Source organism: Pinus tabuliformis, chromosome X, assembly GCF_031772625.1.
Source record: "Pinus tabuliformis cultivar Carrire ecotype Pingquan chromosome X, CPIR1, whole genome shotgun sequence".
NCBI classification, from domain to species: domain Eukaryota; kingdom Viridiplantae; phylum Streptophyta; class Pinopsida; order Pinales; family Pinaceae; genus Pinus; species Pinus tabuliformis.
Genome location: NC_142308.1, coordinates 100,340,331 through 100,360,909, shown reverse-complemented (window position 1 = coordinate 100,360,909; position 20,579 = coordinate 100,340,331). Strand labels below are relative to the sequence as shown.

General features: G+C 36.8%; 2 pseudogenes; one reads left to right on the top strand and one right to left on the bottom strand.

Annotated features, from left to right (window-relative positions):
- LOC149138600 (transcription factor MYB114 pseudogene) overlaps nt 1-20,579 on the top strand; it is a 100,304-nt pseudogene that overhangs the window by 59,292 nt on the left and 20,433 nt on the right.
- LOC149138601 (chlorophyll a-b binding protein type I, chloroplastic pseudogene) lies at nt 10,544-11,650 on the bottom strand (annotated as a pseudogene).

Sequence of the window (20,579 nt, the reverse complement as noted above, 5' to 3'; positions counted from 1 at the left end):
ATGAGAGACCAACTATCTTGCTTGACATGATGTCAGAAGATACTGAAGAATGGAATATTGGGATCCAATGATTGTCTTGAACCAAGATTCAATATAATATTGTCTTCCTTGGCTTCATTCTATCATGCCATGCAAGTCTTGACATATGTGATCTCCATTCATAGAATCTGGTGATAGGCATGCATGAAACTTTTCAATCTTAGGTTCCAACAACTGCTCTTTATTGACAAGCATCCATGATTCTTGGACCTTATCTGAATCTTCTACTTCTGGTTTTTGTTCTTCAATGGCAGTTGGTGAATCATTTTTCAATACATCAACATTGTAAGTGAATTGAGGTTTTTTATTGTTGGGGATTCGAAATGGTTGTGTAGGTAGTGGAGTCAGAATGGAACTTTGGGGTGTTTGTGTGTGTGGTAATGGGAAAGGGTGAATTTAGATTAACTGAGGGTGAAACTGATGTTGTGGTGGAGGTGAAAGGTATGGATAACATTGATATTGGTATTGAGGATAGTGAGGGAAAGATTGAGTGTAGGGTGGATTTCCTCTATAGGTATCTTTCCAACCTTGTTTCTGAGATTGGTTTTGAGATTGGGATTGAGATGGCCAAGGTTGCCAAGGAAAAGGTGTTTTCCAATTATGTTGTGCATAAACCTGAAATTGTGCACAAGTATATTGCATCATATTGGGTTGATGAGGCTGCCATGGTCCTATTAGAGCTTGATTCACTCCATTAGCCTTTTGGTAAACCGCCTTTAACCCTTGTAATGATGGGAAATCTTTAGTTGTATGTGATCTTGTACAAATTTTAATCTTATCAAGTGTACATTCATGCAAAGCAACATTTTCAACTTTTGCTTGTTTTGCATTCTTAACATCTCAATTTGTTCGTTTAAATTACCAAGAATGTTTAGCAAATTGTTAATTTTAAATTGACTTAGCAATCCTGTTGTCAACTTACTTTCCCTTGTTGTAACTATATCTTGAGGAGATCTTCCATACTTTGCCTTTCCTGTTCATATGTTCTTACATAGTTCACAAATCTCTTGAAATGACAATTGATAAACATATCATTTTCCCACCAGGTTAATAAGATCAATCCATTCATCCTTTATAGCATTTAGTAGGAGAGTTTCTAATATGTCTAATCCTGAATGATGCATTTTAGATCTTTTGATATTATAAGTAAATCTCTCCACTAGGTCTTCTAGATTTTCATCCTCTTTTTGATTCATCTTAAAGACTTCATTTCTAAGGTCATGGTGTTTGTAATGATCTTTATATTTTTCCAAAAATAATCTTTTCATATCATCCCATGTCCTTATATAATTTGTTCCTTAAGTCATGAACTATTTAAGAGATTTGTCCTTAAATTTTGTTGGAAACAAATTTAATTTTTGAATGTGTAATGAGTGTGCATAAGATCTACAAATGATTTCAAATTTAAAAAGAAAAGTTTCTGGGTCTTCTGATCTCATACCTTTGAAGTTACGAAGTATGAATGGAGGAATGTCCTTCATTTGAACATTGAAATCAGTTTCTTGAATGGGAAATCCAAAAGGATCTCCATCCATTTCTTCATCCTCCTTTGTCATCTCTTCTACTTGCAAAAATAAGAATTCATGATGTGGATGTGTTGTTGTTACTGCACCATGTGACATAGTGGGGGTGGTAGGTGATTGAAGGCTATATATATATATATATATATATATATATATATATATATATATATATATATATATTATAAAAATGATATGCAACTAAATGATTTATGCATCTACATGCTTTAGTCACGTATCTAAAAAATGAACTCTATATTGAAAGCTACTTCCTATCCACACATCCCCAGAAACGTAACAAAAATGTTGAGGCAAATTAATTACCTATCATTTAATTGTCAACCGAGGGGCTTCGTAAAACTCGTGAAGCATGCGTGCACTATAGATGCTAGAAATTAACTTCCAATTTAGATCAATCTAACCACGAAACCAAATAACAAAATTCACATTCTAATTCAACAATCAATCCAAAATAAATTATCTTATAGTAAATGGAATTGAAATCTTAATCCATTACACTTGTAGGAATTGAAATCATAATCTACCACACTTGCAGAAATGAAATTGCATGAAATGAAATCTACTCTAAGGTTTCATGTGTGCATTATAAAATCAAGATCCTATAAAATGAATAATCAAAACCACACGATATGAAATGAAAACAAAAACAATCATTCTTAGCCTCTAGATATGAAATAAAATAAAAACAATCACTCTTATCCTCTCACACAGGAAAAGAAATGGAAGAAATAAATCTTAATCTATGAAAGCATTAAATCTTAATTTATGAAAAACAATAAATCTCACACATTATAGGTGGCCAATCCAAAAGCATGGGGGATGGAAAGTTGATAGGCTCCAGATATAAGCATAAGCAAATGAAAGTGAACATTACTCATGGACATGGTGCCAAATCCAAATTCTATATTCAAAACATGAGCATTTCCCCAGCTTTACACATGCCTTTGAAAGGAGGAGGCTCTCCTATTTATACAGAAACATAAGAATCTACTTCATTAATGGAGGTCCATTATTCTCTCCCTATATCCCTAGAAAATCTTATAGAGTTACGACTCAAATAGATAATGATGAGACAAATAACCTCTTTGACCTTTATCCAAATCTTCTTCCATGTCTTGAAGGGAATTCGAATTTGAGCATTGGAGGCCACATAAGGGTGCCTTGGAAGCTTCCAAATGACCTACACATGTCATGAAACTAAAGGCACTTTTAAGTATTAGCAAGAATATGTCATTTTTCTAAGTTTTAAGCATTTAATTCACTTATAATACTAGAAATCATTAACTTTTGGAAAACACAAACGAAGCCCATATAATTATTAAAATGGAGGCTAATGAAGGGTTATATGGTCATGGAGTTACGGTTTGTGAGTGAAATGGTGGCGATAAAGGTGAAAGTGGATGATATTTTGAATACATTTTGGAGACTCTACACAATGTTTGGCATGAATTTTGAGATAGAGATGCACTTTTTAGAAGTTGGTCATTTTTAAAATCAAGAGTTGTAGAATAGTGAGACATACCTATTGGTGTTGTGCTTCATAAGTTTTGAGTTTATAATTGAGTGTTTTGGCATGAAAAATAATGTAAGTCTCATTTTTTGGTTATTTTCCCTTTTCAGATTTATTAAAAGGAGAACATGTACTTGTATATTTTGTATGATCTCCATATGATGCAGCAAGGAAACAAGATCGAAATTATTTCAAGGAATTCTTTTTTCGAGCGTGAACACACAAATTAATGTAGTGTGGTTAAAAAAGTTATATTTTTCCACTTTATGTGAGAGTGATAATATGTACTTTCATATTCTCTATGATCTTATATGCTCCCAGAAGGGAACGATATCTAAACTATTACAAGGAATTCTCTGTTTGAGCTTGTACATGCAAGTTGAGATGGTGTAGTGCTGAAAGGGCCATTTTGACACTTGTAGTGAGCTTGTACACGTAAAACAAAATGGTGTGGTGATAAAAGGGTTGTTTCTCCAATTGAAGTAAGAATTCACTCAAAGGACAACATCTCTTTGTAGGACAGACATTCCTACTTCAAGTGAGTGTTCTTTGCAGAACGTATCTTTGGAGGAGAGACATTGTCGTTTAAAGTGAGAGTTATTTCCTTTTGTACTGAAAATGAAGAGAATCATTATTGAAGAGTAACTAATGAACTCATTATCCATTTTAGTGGATCCTAGTGACCTAGCCCACATAGGGTGATCTCAATTACTAACTCGATGATCTCTTATCTTATGTGATTGATCTCTTGTTTGATGTTTTCTTATTCATGTTGTTTGTGTAGTTATGATTGTTAAATTCTTTTAATTAATGAATTTAGAGACTATTAGCACTTTCAGAAGTTTAGTATTCCATTCGATCAAAGCATATTAATGTTATCAAGTCAGAAGATCACTATTAATAATTTAGGTCCTATTCAAGGGGCTTTCAAATGGGTCATATTTGGAATCGATTGCCTCTCAAATCTAGATCAATAGTGAATAGAGAAAGGAAAGGAAAGAGTATAAGAATAAATGAAGTAATAATATTAGCTAATAAAAATATTAATTATAATAGAGATAATACAATTGGGCATGTTGTTGTGAGACTTGGTAGGCATGTGTACCAAAAAGTCTAGAGAGATAGGGGGAATGCGAGAATATCTTGAGTACCCAAATATTTAGGGGGTTGGATCCAAAAAATTTCCTATTCAAGTGTAAGGGAGGGATTGTTAGGATTCACCTTGACTTGGGAATGACAGTCTATATCTAGTGGTTTTGGGAACATAGTTTTGTGGTCCAAGGAAGTATTCAAGTTGTATTGGGATGGAAAGAAGCCTATAAATGGTATTATTAATCTTAATTAAAATGTGCCAAGGGTTGATGAGGTATGCACTACTTGGCCATTGTATGGAGCTGAGGGTTGAGCAAGTGTGGGCTCCCTAGTTTGCTTTTCTAGGGATTTTGCCAAGGACTAATGGAATCACTTTTGGGTTTTCCCCTAGAGTTGGAGTTTTACTTTGGTATTTCTTGGCATTATCAATATTTTTGGTTCCTTATATATTACATTCATGATTATATTTTTTCACAAAGGTTTATTTATTTCTATTGAGGACAAGAATGAGGAGCAGAGTTCAAGTGGGAAAGAACATCTAATTGCTCAAATCAAAGAGATGGAATTCAATATATTGGGAACATATAGGCATTGTAGGCCATGTACAATGTAGAGGATGTATCCCTTGAGTTGGTCGAGTTGTAAAAATGAATGTATTTTGGTTATCGATAGCAAAGCTCAAGTTTGAAGCTCTCTTGGAATAACAGTAAAGATCATGATCTCTTAATAGTAGAGTCAAGCGAGGAAGGTATGATGAGTTTGAAATCTCCTATGGTGAGGCATCTGGTTCTAAGTAGTGTGTTGATTATGCAGGCCAGGTGGCCCTAGAGTGAGTGGTAGCACCGATGGTGGAGCCAATGGTTGTGGAGGCCATGGTGGAAATTTGTAGATAATAGGCATGCTTGACAATAATAGTAGAAGGAAAATAATTGAGTTTAGCTGCAATCAATTGGTTAGCATCATGAAAAGAAAAAGGAAAAAACCATAAGTGTGAGGCCCAAAAGAAACAAACAATCTTGGATGGATATCTCTAGTGAGTGAGATCAAATAGGAGACCCATGTTGCTATAGATGTTGTATTTTCTTGCTGCCTAGTGGATTTATCTTTTTTTAGAGAAGAACCTTGAGCCCATGTATTCACTGGGAACATTGTCACTATTAATTGAGAAGCACAAGTGTTCACTAAAATATGGATACAAGAACATGGTTGAATGAAATCCCATAACAATGATATATTTGTAAGTGCCAAGTTGCATGCACATGTGGACTATGATATTGTTAAACAAATAAATAAATTTGTTGTCGATATATATGATAGAGGAGAGAAACAACTATGGAATAATTCAAAAAGAAAATGTAAAAGGTCTAAGAAATGTACAAGATGGAAAAGGTTGGGCCTTGTGAGGTGGTACATATTTATATATTGCGTTGCTGGTTTTTCAAAATTGACTAGGGTAATGAATAATCGATGGATTCAGGAGATATGGTATGAACTAGGTGTGATATAAAGAGAGATGTCAAGTAGCATGACAGTGCAAGTTAATATTTGGATCGGGTGAGATATAAAAGCTGAGAGAGTGGCCGTAATGAAGCAAACGAATGAAGATGGAGTAGTATAGAGTGAACAAACTCGTGTTTGATGTCTTGAACACCCTAAGGGTTTCATTCCAACTAGTGAAATATTGTCATAGGCAGGTGTATTCCCGTAGGAAGTTGCAAGAAACTATGTCCAAGCATACATGTTGTATAGGGGAATGAATTGTTGTAAGCCATCAAGACTTTGATCAGGCATACATGCAATGTAGTGGAACATGCAATCATCATGATGTGCAGTGGACCACTTGGAGAGTTATTGGAGTGGCAGGAGGTATAAGTATCTAGCTTGAGAGGCCAAATGTGAGATCTCAGGTATCAGATGGTTATTGAGAGGTTGGGACTAGGTCAATCTCCATGAGTCAAATTTAAGGGGGATATTGTTAGTGTAGTCCAAGTAAACTTAACTCAGTCAAGTTACCAATGGTTTTGTGCTCCAAGCATATAAAAAATAATGGTTTTCCCATGGTATATTTATTTAATGTACCCTATTTAAAGGCCAAAAAGCTCCATGTTAGTAACAATGTTTTTAGACACAAAAGGTATAATCAATTAGTGTGGAGAGATCTAACTTCCGAGGCATCCCATTTCTTATGACAAATCCTAGTGACTTTCTTCCTCTTTACATTCAATACATTATATATTGGATGCACTAATAATAATAATGTCTTGGGATTATATAATTTGAAATTAATTATTTGATTAAACTTCTCTTGCTAGAACTTGGCATTTTTTATCCTTTCTATGTTTCGAGGAAAACTAGTGTGTTTTCGATCTACTAGCCCTCTAGTATTGTCAGCTATCCTAGAAACAAACAATCAAAGCAATTTTTGATTTCCTCTATGCATGATAGATAAGAGAGAGGTAAAGGAACCAACCTAGATCTTCCGCTTAACTCCTTGCTTGATCTCTCTCCCCCTTGAAAAAGCTTGTGACTCCTCTCCTACTTGTCCCTCTTAGAGAATACCTGTAGAAACAAAGTAACAAAACACCATCAAAGCATCTTGATCTATTATATCATAAGCATTGTAGAATCAAAAATACAATGAACATACAATGGCATTCACAAATACACAATTGTATGGAGGAAAACTCAAAGAACTTTATTAAATATGAAGGGAGAATTACAACCCGGCTATCTAATCCAGCATCATCCTCCCAGCATCATAGCCCTCTTCACCTCATGAAAAGCAAGATCATCCAACCATACAATGCTCTTTCTCAAAGACAAACTATTAGCACTTCCTTACAAACTACAAAATTCCAGCCTCTAGATCTCTCAGATGAGGGATCCATTTATAGATGTGTGCAAGGGTGTGAGTCATCTCTGGGTTTTTGATTATTGTCATTCCACTTGTTGTTCTTGGTTCCACTTGGAGATTTCTTGGATCTCTTACTCATCCCTGGGCGAATTCAGAGAGGAAAGTGTCATAGGAGAAGTCTCTAGAAGATTCCATGAACATCCACTTAGAAAACTGTCTCGAACATTTGTCCGTTCTTGCTTATTGCACCCCATAGAAGGCCTCTTCAGTATGCATCGCACCTGGCTAGTGTAGGAGTTAGTATGCATCGCACCCTGACAATGGAGCAGTCTGTATGGTCCAGTTTTGGCCAGTTCTGAGTGGTTTTTCAAGTGGAACTTTTGGGGAATGATGTAATCAGTTGACCATGATCCTTTAGGGTATGAAACAACAGTCTTAGGGATTAAAGAGCCCTAGTTTATTGACATATAAGATTGGGGTTGAAGTGCCCAAATATGTCTATAACATTCTATTAACTCGAATATATATATATATATATATATATATATATATATATATATATTTAAAATATATGCATTGAAAAAATTGCTCGTCACATTTACAAAAGCAAACACCTCCTTCTTGACTTCTACATGGTCCCTTGAAACAGATCGTCCATTACCTCAAATGTGTTACACAAAAAAAATTGTATTGAATGTGATCTTTAGGTGTTTCACTAGCGCAACAAAACCAACACCAATAGAGCCTTCAGTCCCCAAAAAAACTTAAAACTTTGGATGCAATCAGAACCCTAGTCAAAGACAAAAATGTAGCCTCGACGGGTTGTAGCTTTGCTGATCTTCTACATTGGTGGAATCAGATGGGAAAGCCTCCAGGGGTTATCTCATATCATAGGGTTTTTTTTCTGCTTCCTTTATTTTTGTCTCAAAAAACACAAACCTCAGTGCATGCAATAAATTGGGTTAATGAGGAATTAAACTATGTTCATGAGCCGCGTCATTTTGTAGCCAACACCGAAGAGAAAGACATATCATTTACGATGGAATTTGACTCCTCTAATTAAAATCTGCTCTGTGATGGACAAAATTTGAACACCACAACCACACAACAGATATAGCCATTTTTTCCTGTCATATGCAATGAAAAGAGTTGGTCATTTACTCACCTTCACTCTGAGACACTGGTTAGTATTAAATAGGCCGAGATGAAATATAATTTTGGGGAAATAATAATACAAAATAAAACACTTTAAAAATAAAGAATTTACGTGGTAAAAGAATATGAATAAAATATAATTGAAGAAAAATAGTCATATAAGATAATAAATAATAAATGAAACACTCAAACTAATTGGGAAAAAATAAAATTCAATGAAGTTTATAATCACTGATTCTATAGTTATAAAATTTACATTAACAACTGCCTTGATATCATTATACATACTATCAAATATAATCCTTATTTATAATATATTTTTCTACTTATAATCACCATTGCAAGAATAACATTGATGCAATAAAGTCCTAACACCCAGCAGAATACGCAAATTAATCCAGTTTCAAATCTAAAATCTAAACACAACTGCCTATTAACACAATAAATCAATTAACCAAATTTCAAATCATAAAACAACTTCTTAATAAACAATTTTTCTCTAACTTAAAACATAAAGTATATAACATAAAAGTAGCATTGAAATTTATATCACTAAATATCTATTGGAAAAAAACCCTAAAACGATTATATATATATATATATCTTTTTCAAAACATAAATAAGAACAGCTCGACTACAACCATACTTTAGGATCACTTAACATATTTTAGTACTATATCATGATTTTTTCTAATGAAAAGAAGAGTGATAGTTGTACTATACCAACTCGATTTCTTTCCATCTATTAATTTATTATACCAATAGTCAATGGCTTACGTGCCATTCCTGGTAAAGGAAGGAAAAGTAAACAAATAAACGCCAAATATTTATTCGACAGCTTCCCCTTACAAATTATATAAAGAGAAATCGTTGAGCTTCATAACCACTCTTATTTAGAGAAGTTAGAACTACCGAGAGGAGTCCAAGAAATCTTATTTTTATTTAATAATGTGTTATTTATTTTATTTTATTAAATATATATTTTTTTTTTCTCAGTAAAATTAAACTATTTCCATTGACTAAAATATAATACAATCATGAGAGACAAGAAACCCGCAGACCGGAAATGATGAAATTATCAACCTCGGTCCCGGAGAAGGAGTGAACCAATCACAGAGCTACAACAAATAACTTGAGAGCAAAAACTGACTATTACCCCACAGGGGCAGTGACCTCAACACGGTGTTTTTTCCCTTTCTTTGAGTTGACTTTTATCCAGCCATCCTGGGGAGTGTGAGCTAAAACCACTTGAAGACTGGAATTCTCCATCAGGGAGATCTCCTTATCTGATTCAGAAGAGGAGGTCTCATGGACACGTTTCTGGGAGAATGCTGTGACAGTGTTGTGCGCAGTTGTATCTGTGACCGGATCCATCGTCTGAGGTGCCTGGTCCAGTTCTGAATCACTGTCCTCATCTTCCGAGCTTGAGGACTCTGAGCTCACTATTGGCGGCAGAGAACAAGGGGTCCAATGCTTGGGTTTGGACTTTGCAGAGTTGCCCTTTTTCGATTTTGCTGGCAGCGAAGGGCAGGAATTCTGCAGGTGCCCTGTTAGGTGACAGTGGCGACAGCGGAAGGCGGTGTTTTCGTAATCTAGGTTCTGGGTCCAGACAGAGTCATTGATCTTGAGATTGATTTGCTCTGGCAGTCCCTTGCTTAGATCTAGCTCCACACATATTCTAGCATATGTGTAGAGACCTTGTTGTTCCCGCCTGTAATCTCCCATTATAAAGTTGCCCAAGGTGTTGCCTATGCTCCTGTAGACTGCTGTCTGCCACAGGTGAACTGGAAAGTTTGGGAGTCTGATCCAGACAGGGGCTTTGGTAATGACTGCAGAAGCTGGGTCAAAATCTGAGAACCATGGAGTTATGAAGAGTCCTGCTGAACCCATGAACCAAGGACCTTCTTCTAAGGCCTTTTCATAGTGCTTGAGACTGTCGAACAGAACTATAAAATATCCTTTTGCGCAGAAGCAGACCTTGCAATGGTGAGTCCAGTTTTCATTGATCCAGTCATAAAGGTCCTTAGAGCGAGGCCAAAGCCCATTGAATCTGCAAATGATGGCCCTCTCAGCAAATCTTTGAATGTCATCTGCAAGGTCAGGGTGGGAGATCTCAACAGAGGGGACCTCCTCTAGCTTGTCAACCAGAAAAGGCTTAGGTTTGGGAGGTTCAGGGGATTTGGGTATCTCAGAGCGAACTGCAGCTTTGTAGGAGAAGGGAGGAGCAGAATAAGATTGACCTGCAGCGCCACCTCGCAAACGAAGGGAAAACACTAAAGAGCTATTATTTTTTATGTTGTAAGAAGAGAGAGGAAGAATATCTTCGAGTTGTTTACCTTGAAATATAAGTCTCTATAGGGCAGAGGGGATCCCGAATCGACGTTCCAGATTTACTTTGAGATTTTGCACCAGATCTGAAGGGTGTACCCATTGCAGAGTGGTTTTGCCTGAGATCTGTGTGATTTGAATCTGAAAGGGGGCAGAGAGCCCAACCTGTGCCTGTTTCTTTTCTTTTTTTTCCTTCACAACACCATCTTCTGTAGGACCGAGCAGGGGTTGGACGGCATCTGAACACTGCCTCTCACGAGGGTTTCTCAAAGCCTCTCCAGAAGATCTATTATGTGCGTGGTGTGAGTTCAGGCCTCTCCATGAGCCCAAATATTGGTGATGCCTTTTGTCAAACACTTGCCGCACATCCTCCCATCTCCCTAACCAAACCAAGTGGTCGTAGATATTTTCAATGGGACCCTTCCCGGTCACAATTGCCTGCACGAAGAAGCCGAACATGGAGAACATGGCGAGCCGCCCGTTCTTAATCTCTTTCACCTTCAGCTCCGCGAACGCCTCCGGGTCGTCGGCCAACCCCAGTGGGTCGAAGGCTCCCCCTGGGTACAGAGGGTCCAGCTCCTCACCAAGGGGTCCTCCCCCAACTCTGTATCCCTCAATCAATCCCATGAGCACAACCTTTAACGCCCAGATGGCTAGAATGCTCTGCGCATGGATCAGGTTAGGGTTCCCCAGGTAGTTGAGGCCTCCCTCTGAGAATATCTGCGCCCCGGCCTTGAACCACATGGTTTCCCCAAATTTCACACCGGTTTTAGCCAACAGCTCTGGGAAAATGCAACCCAGCGCCCCCAGCATGGCCCATCTACTGTGGATCACCTCCAGCTCTCTGTTTTTGGCGAAGGTCTCAGGATCTGCAGAGAGCCCGGCCGTGTCCCACCCGTAGTCTCCTGGAAATTCTCCGGTGAGATACAATGGCGTCTGTTCCGAGAAGGGGCCAAGGAACTTGGGGCGATCAGGTCCATACCATATGCTCTCAGGGGCGCTCATGACGGTTCTTCGCATGGTGATTCGAGCCTGCGACGTGCCTACCTTCTTGACAAGCTCATTCTGCTGCGGCCTCAGGATGGTCTGGCCTGCGAAGCTTGAGCTCTGGATGGCTGAAGCTGTTGCCATGGTGAGCCCTTCCGAAAATTCGTTTTAATATATTATTATTACTCACAAGAAAATATTTTATTAAATATATATTGATGTAATCCCAATTTTTTATTAAAAAATATAATATTTTAATTGCTTTATATATTGGTTAATTTTAACATTATTTTATTTATCTATTATTTTTTTTCAAAATAAATTACTTATCAATATTTATATGGATAAACATGATGTTTTGCAAATATTTGTAATAGTTCTTAAAATATTTAAAAAAACATTAATTAGTAAGAATTTTATTTAGATATTTTCTAATGTGTATTAGAAATTATTTTTTCTTTTTTCTTTTTTCTTCCTTTCCTTTTTCTTTTTTTTGTAGGTAGTTAATTGGAAATGTGTGAAGTATTTCACCCAAATGTATTTTGCTATCGTCTTTACATTGGCATTCATACTATTATTCAGATTTGACGTAGGGTTAACCCCGCTTTCACCCACAATATTCATGTCTTATGCATATATCTGATCTGTCTCAGGAATTTTAACTCACTTTCGAGTTAAATCATCAATTCTAAGGTTAAGGCCCCATTAATCAATTCGTATGCGAAATGATTTACCAATGCCCAACATAGGCTAACCCTTAAGAAATATACACTTATTGGCTCTTAATCACCCCTCAAGACTTCAAATATAACTTTATTTAATCTTTCATTATAATCCATCCTATCGGGACTCATTCGCCCTTCATTAACCCTTATTAAACCTTGGCCGCATATATATAAGCTTTCCCCTCTTTATGCATTGGTTATATACGACTTAACACATAAAACCCTGATAACCTTTGATAATGTTGGACTCACATATAGTTTAACACATAAACCCCTTATCCATGCTTAATTCCATTTTAAAACATTTACAAATTAAACATGCATACAACATACCTTTCCGCTTTAATACAATCTTTGCAGATTTATCGAGGATTACCTTTATCGCTAATCGCAATCGCATACTCTACGGGTTTCTTAACACAGGCCTCTATCGCATTCGATATGCGATAACGCAACATCACATTTTAAAATCTATTAACTACACCCATATAACCTATCGGGTCCACCATATCAGACTGCGCCACTCCGATCTCCAAAGCCCCAATCACCGATACCTTCGATTGCCGATCAACGATTTATCGCTATTGGCGTATCGGCCACATCGCTATCGCAATTTCTGTTTTCGTTGTCCATTGAAATCTTCGATATCTGATTTGCGATTAGATCGTGACCGTTGATCTAGCTCCGATCCAATGGTCCATGATCAACTAGCAAACAATCATCGCTCTTGTCTAAGGCCCGATTCTGATCTATCCATAAGGATTTCACCGATGCGATTTAATCCTGATCGTTGATCTTCCAGATCCAACGGTTACTGTGCGCCGATACTTCACTTCTCTGCTCTTCTTCTTTACTTAGACTTTATGCCATTTCTTCAGGTCTCTATGGTTTCCTGGTTTTCCAAAGGTTTCCCCTATCACTCTTCTCCTGCTCAATTCATTCCCGCTTGAGCTTATCTCTGTGATTTCTGTATCACAATCACTCCATAGCATCACTTCGTCTTCCAGTTGGGTCCTATGGCCCTTTACTCTCCTCTGTGTATTCGCCTCGACCTACCTGGATATATTTATATTATGAAAATCTCTGATAACACATAATTCATCATTTTGTATTCGAAACACACATTTATACAGGTTCGAATCAATCCCTGCATATATATATATACATATCGAGACTTTGTCTCTCTAGCCTACTATTCTGATTACAATGGCCTCTATTTACAATCTGCTCGTAGGCTTAAATCCCACTTTCACTAGCTTAATCAGCTAATTATCTAACTTTCTAACCCCTGACCTTGCCTTTTTGGCTTACATTTATACAAAGGGATTCTAAAACCAATTCCTAGTTTAGATCCATAGGTTCCACAATAAAATCCTAAAATCTCTTCCTCATCCCTAAGGATCCTCTCTAATCCATAAAATCATGAACTAACTCCTAATATGAGTTTTTCAATTAATTCTCAATCCCTCAATCTCTCTACTATCCTAAATCCCTCATGTTCTCCTACATTCGGAAACATTTACAATTATGCCTCACAATATTCAATTAAATCCTATTCTCATTAAAATCACTCAAAAGCCTAAATAATTACATTAGTTCACACTTAGGAGACCAATTCCCTTGAAACCACAATGACCCTATGTCTACTAAAATACAATGACATTATTGAGCTAAATGCTCCTGCATCAGACTCCCAAAATAGAAAATTTTCATGATCTCCTGATCATGTGTGTTCATAAGTTGATAGAAAACCTCCATGGTCCCAAACTTTAGTTTGTAGCTGTCCAAATGATTTTATCCTTTGCTGCTGCTGTATGTCTGTTGTCTTCTGTTTCAGCTTCCTCTCCTTATCAATCAGGTTCATACTCTGATTGATCATGGTTCCTGCTGCTATCATTCTCCTCCATATGGATTGTTTCATCATTAACTGCTAGAATTCTTCAATCTTCGTTTCGAGTACATCCTTGGACTGGTCCATACTCTGCCTCTTACTTCTGCCCCTTTCTCTTTATTTCAGGTTGTTGCTGTTTTCCACTAACTCTTCAATCATCTATTTGTTATTTTCACTTTGTAGTTGTTGGTTTACTACTTGTTCCTCTACTCTTGCTTTTGCTACCATTGTAGACATTGCTCTTGCTCCAACTTTTTCTTTGACTCTTATGCTTATTGCCTCCCTTTCATCCTTACCCTCTTTTATGATTATCTCTTTCTACATGAAATCTTGATTGTCCAGCATTCTTTCTAGCAATTGAACATCTCTGTTCCATTGATTAAATTCTTCCATAGAATCTTCTTCTTCCTTTTTTTTTTGGCTACTCATCTGTGCCAAAATTCCTCCAACATTTGCAACTAAACCTACACTCAAACAATTGTTAAAATAAAAAAAATAAGGCTTCTGCACATTTTCCTCCTTTGGCAACAATTCAATTTGCTGCTTTGTTTTCTCCTCCTCTATCAGCACATCAATATGCTGATTTGAATTCTCAAAAGAATTCATGAGACTGTCAACTAGTCTCTCCTCCACACCACCTATTCTGATGATGTATTTCTGTCCCTGTCCACTATAGTGAACTTCTTCATTCTCGTTCAATTATGATTTTACAACCTGAACACTTACCTTTTGGTCTTCTAGCCTTTTCTCCAAAAGACTTAAATCATGCCACAAATTTGCCATCTCACTTGGAATTTCTTCCAAAAGCTTTGTACAATCCTCACTATCTTCTTCTTTGTCACAAGCATAACTTATTGACACTATTTCTCCATTCTCGATTAGAATAAAATTTTGATCCTCTATCCCTTTAGTAGTTTTAGATGTTTTTCTATCACTCTCCCTTTGATCATTTAAGAAAATCAATTCCTTGTTATTCTCTTCAATAGAAAATTTATTATCATAGGACATAACTATCTCATCTCTACTGAAGATATTTCCTCCATTAAGAATGGAATTTATAATCTCTTTCTGTTGTAATAACTCAACTTTATCTTCCTTCGGAAGGCAGTCATCATTATACTTTATTTGGAAATTTTCAGCTTCATTCCATACATTTCAATAAAATGGTTTATTTTCTGCAATACCTACATTTATACACAACCTGTCAGTTGTAAAACCACGCGACCTCATGACTTCATTTGATGATTCAATCACCAATTCCTCTAGTTGTTCCAAGTCCTTTACATGACTTAGAAATATTTCAATGGTCTTCTCCTCAATCTCATCAAGTCCTTTGCTTGATTGCTTGATATCCTTCTCTACTTCCTCTTTTAAAATAGAATTTAGATTCTGCTTTTTTTCTTCCCTTTTTATGACAATATCAGCAAATTGTCCTTCTTTACATGTTTCACCTACAAACATACACAAATTGTCAGATTTAAAATCTTCAGACCTTTTGCCCTCACTTGAAGTTTTAGTCTTCAAGTCTTCATCTTCACCCAGAACTTCACCCTACTCTAGTTCACAAATGGAAACTTCCATTTCCAACTCAGCTTCTATGAGTTTTTCCATCAGCCACCTTACTTTCCTTTGTTGTAGCCTTCTCTGTAACTTAGACCACTTCACTGGCTTCTGCTTTAATACCCAACCTTGTCTCTAACTTTCCTCTAGTATCCTCATCAATACATTGAGTTGTCCTTTCATCTCTGCAATTTCCTTGTCAATTTCCTCTTGACTCATGCTCTTGTCATTTGCCTTGGTATCCTCTTTCTTCATCTTTCTTCTGTTGTGGTCTTCCTCAAAACCTCTATTATGACTATCAGTAGTCATCTTCCTCTTTCTATGAGTTCCTCAATCATTCACTATGAGCTGCACTAAAGCCTCTGCAACAACAAGTCCTTCTTGTTGCAACTTACCTCACCAAAATTTCCTCTGTACTTGGCCTTTTGGCAAGCAATTAGTTCTCTATCTCTAGAACCTCCTTTGAGCACTCTTCTCTACTCCTTCTAGGCTTCAACTCATCTGCACCTTCTAAGAACACAACTGTCCTCTTGTATTTCAATCACCATGAAATACTTGGTTCTGACCACTACTTCTTTCGCTTAGAAAGTCTTACCATCTTCCTTCATTACCTTGGCAATTCTACCCACATCCTTTGTGGGATTACCTTTGTGAGTTGCAACAATACCTCTGCAGTAACAAGTCTCCTCCTTACTACATATGTTTCACTAAGCTTCTCTCCTCTGAGCTCAGTCTTTTAGCATTTCTCTGGTTCTTTCCTTTGGAACCAATTGAGCACTCCTTGCTCTAGGCTTGCTACAATCTTCTCACCTCCTTATATCGTCACCTAGATATCAATGTTACTCAAGCCAAAGATCATTCCAAAGCTTTCAAAAGCTTGCTTCTCACTTTACTTTTGAGAATACTCTTATCCTCTTTGTCCAACCTTCAATTGGATTCTTTAGGTTCACATTTCAGTGAGTATCCACTTTCCTCAAGGAAAAAAATCACGGTGTTTTCCTTATGTTGCTACTTGTGCATTAATGTAAAAACACACATTCTTAAATCTTCAATCAAATTAAAATAGAACATGTCATCTCACCTTCAAGATCTCTGCATGATCTTGTTCCACCATTTACCTGTACTTTCAATGGATTGTCCTCTATTCCTTGCATCTGTAAGTGGAGCTACACATCACCTTTGTGTGTTTACTGTTTGTCAAATTAGAATCTGATCCCCTCTGCCTGCAGAAACATCTTAAAACAAATCTTTGTTTTAACTCCTTTTCTATAGAATTTCCTTATTTTGTTCTGCTATCAATTGCTCCAATAACAATTATGCTTTCATACCAAATGACGCAGGGTTACCCCCACTTTCACCGATAGTATGCATGTCTTATTCATATATCTGATCTCTCCCAGGAATTTTAACTCACTTCCGAGTTAAATCATCAATTCTAGGGTTAAGGCCCCATTAATCAATTCCTATGCGGAATGATTTACGAATGCCCAACATAGGCTAACCCTTAAGCAATATACACTTATCGGGTCTTAATCACCCCTCAAGCCTTCAAATATAACTTTATTTAATCTTTCATTATAATCCATCCTATCGAGACTCATTCACCCTTCATTAACCCTTACTAAACCTTGGCCGAATATATATAAGCTTTCCCCTCTTTATGCATTGGTTATATACGAATTAACACATAAAACCCTTATATTCTTTGATAATGTTGGACTTACATATAGTTTAACACGTAAAACCCTTATCTGTGCTTAATTCCATTATAAACCATTTACAAAGTAAACACGCATAAAACATACATTCCTGCTTTAATACAACCTCTGCACATTTACCAAGGTTTAGCTTTATCACTAATTGCAATCACATCCTCTGCGGGTTTCTTAACATAGGCCTCTATCGCATCCGATATGCGATAATGCAACATCAGATTTCAGAATCTATTAACTGCACCCATAAAACTTATCGGGTCTTCCATATCACCTTTCCACTGCGCCACTCTAATCTTTGATGCCTTGATCATCGATACCTTTGATCATCGATCAATGCTTTATCGCTATCGATGTATTGGCCACATCGCTATCGCAATTTCCATTGTCACTGTCCCTAGACCTCTCTGATCATTTATACATGTTTGAACCAAAAACTGTATATCTATATCTATATATATATATATATATATATATATATATATATATATATATAGAGAGAGAGAGAGAGAGAGAGAGAGAGAGATACATATATATAACAATGATTACATATTGACACTCTGTCTCTCTAGCCTGATCTTCTGATTACAATGGCCTCTATTAACAATCTGCCCGTAGGCTTAAATCCCACTCTAACTAGCTTAACTAGCTAATTATCTAACTCTCTATCCCCTGACTTTGCCTTCTTGGATCACATTTATACAAAGGGATTCTAAAACCAATTCCTGGTTTAGATTCATAGGTTCCTCAACAAAATCCTAAAATCTCTTCCTCATCACTAAGGATCCTCTCTAATCCATAAAATCATGAACTAACTCCTAATCTGAGTTTTACAATTAATTCTCAATCCCTCATTCTCTCAACTATCCTAAATCCCTCATGTTCTCTTACATTTGGGAACATTTACAATTATGCCTCACAATATTCAATTAAATCCTATTCTCATTAAAATCACTCAAAAACCTAAATAATTACATTAATTCAGACTTAGGAGACCAACTCCCTTGAAAACACAATACCCCTATGTCTACTAAAATACAATGACATTATTGGGCTGAATGCTCCTGCATCAAGATTTATTCTTCTTCACTTTCCTTCACACCTTGTTTTCTTGTAGGTGGCAAGCTTTGAATAAAGGGGCATCATTTACGAAGTCAACACTTCTAAACACCATCACTCAAACCATCATCGCATTAGGCAGACCAAAATGGTAAGGGAACATAAAAGAGCCAAATGTACAGGCAGAGAACTAGAGCATACGCCCCTCCCTCCCTTGCATGGACAAGATGAGGAGTTGTTTGACTAGGATACGTCAGTTGACATCCATCTTTTGGTAGCTGCAATGGAGGCAAAGGAGCAATGGTAATTGGGTGATGGACCCTAGGGAGTAAGGAACTTGTTTACATGTTGATGGGCCTCATAAATGGGTAATTATATGGGCTCATTTTACCTCCTAACCTAGTCAAATCAACCATTCTCTTAGATTATTGTATGATTTTCTAATTATATTTATGCTTATAGAGTGAGTTGAGTTAGTTATGATGCCATGTGGTCTAATATGTGTTTAATGCAAATTATTGATGAATTTTGTGGTCAAAGTCAAGGATCCATTAGACAAATGGCAGCAATAACTCGAAGTGGACAAAGGAGAGGATTTATAGGAGGGATTCTCCCTCATTTATTACTCCTCACTTTGAATTCCCCTTCATTCAGCTCGAAGTACAAGCAGCCAGGTCATGCATTAGCAGGCAAACAAGCAAGTGCAGGATAACTGATGACCATATCGAGTTTTGGGAGCCAAGCCTCCCTGATTTTAAGGGAGCTATTGGTAGCTTCATTTGTATAAGTAGAGAGGCATATGGCCTCAATAGGGTCACATTTTTGTTGGATTTTTGTTGTACTTTTGCTTATGTAAACTCTGCTCAACTTCGAGCTTATTTTTTGATAGTTCCATGTAATCTTGTTATTATTTTGGAAATAAATATGGAATCCTTTTTGAGTTAGCATTGAGTTACCTAAGAGTGCTAAAGCTCTTGGGTTAGGGCCCAATCGAAGCATCCAAGCTCCTCTTTACTTGTATTTGTATGTTTTATTTCAGTTTGTAGATTAGGTTGTTGTTAGATGAATTTCTTTTATGGTCAAGAATAGGTTGTTTTTGATGATTCAATAGTTTGCTTCCATTTGTGCTTTCTATAGCAGGTTAAGCAGTGATAAAGAAAAGATCCAAAAGGCTAGCAATAGCACCTTGGCCTCTCTTCCTCCCTCTGGGACCATGATTTGAGGCAAAGACCGTCTTGCTACCCCAAAAACACAGATTTTCCTAACTCATAGGACTTCTAGTGTTCACTGCTTTTTAGTTGGTTAATTGTCTAGTTTGCTTTGATTCAAAACTTATCCATCATGCTCACTTATTTACTTATAATAGTCTTCTTTCATGATTTCCTTTATTGGATCAGTTATCAGCATTTGCTTTGCTAGATCACAGTTTAGACTAGTTTGATGCAAAACTCTATTTTTCTAGATGCACTCATTTCATTGCTTGCTTAATTTCATTGGTTGACTGTCAGTTGTTTATGCAACAAAGATATTCCGGTAACAGGCCAACCTATTAGCCATCTCATCCTCCATCTGATCCATGTCCTATAGGTCATCCAAGTCTCCCTCATTTCTGCCCTAGTTTCCTGCGTTTTCCATAGAATTCCTTCTTCTCTCCTTGAGCAGATCCTATCATCTTTCTCTCTCCTAATGATTCTTGGTATACCCCAGGTGATCTAACACCTCATTCCAACCTTCATTCCACCCACTCTCACACTCTCAAAACAACCAAAACTTCTCTCGGCCTCCTCTTGTAGGCCTCCTGTAGAACATTTTTTTCCTCCTGTAGATTTCCTGTGTCCTCCTATAGATTTTCCTGTAGGTTTTTTTTGAATGCCGAGTGTGGGAAAAGCATCCAGAAGGCCACCTGACACCTCTTAGGACCCACCCACCCATCCTACATCCTCTCAAGTACCAAAAACACCCTCCAATGCCACCTATCCGCTGCCACATTCACAAACAATAAATTACATGCATGTCAAATTCACATAAAAATACATAAAAATACATAAACAAATGTTTTCTGCTCATTTACTTCCAGAAATAGCTTAGTTAGATGTTGTTACTTCCTTGAGTAGGTAATGGCATTC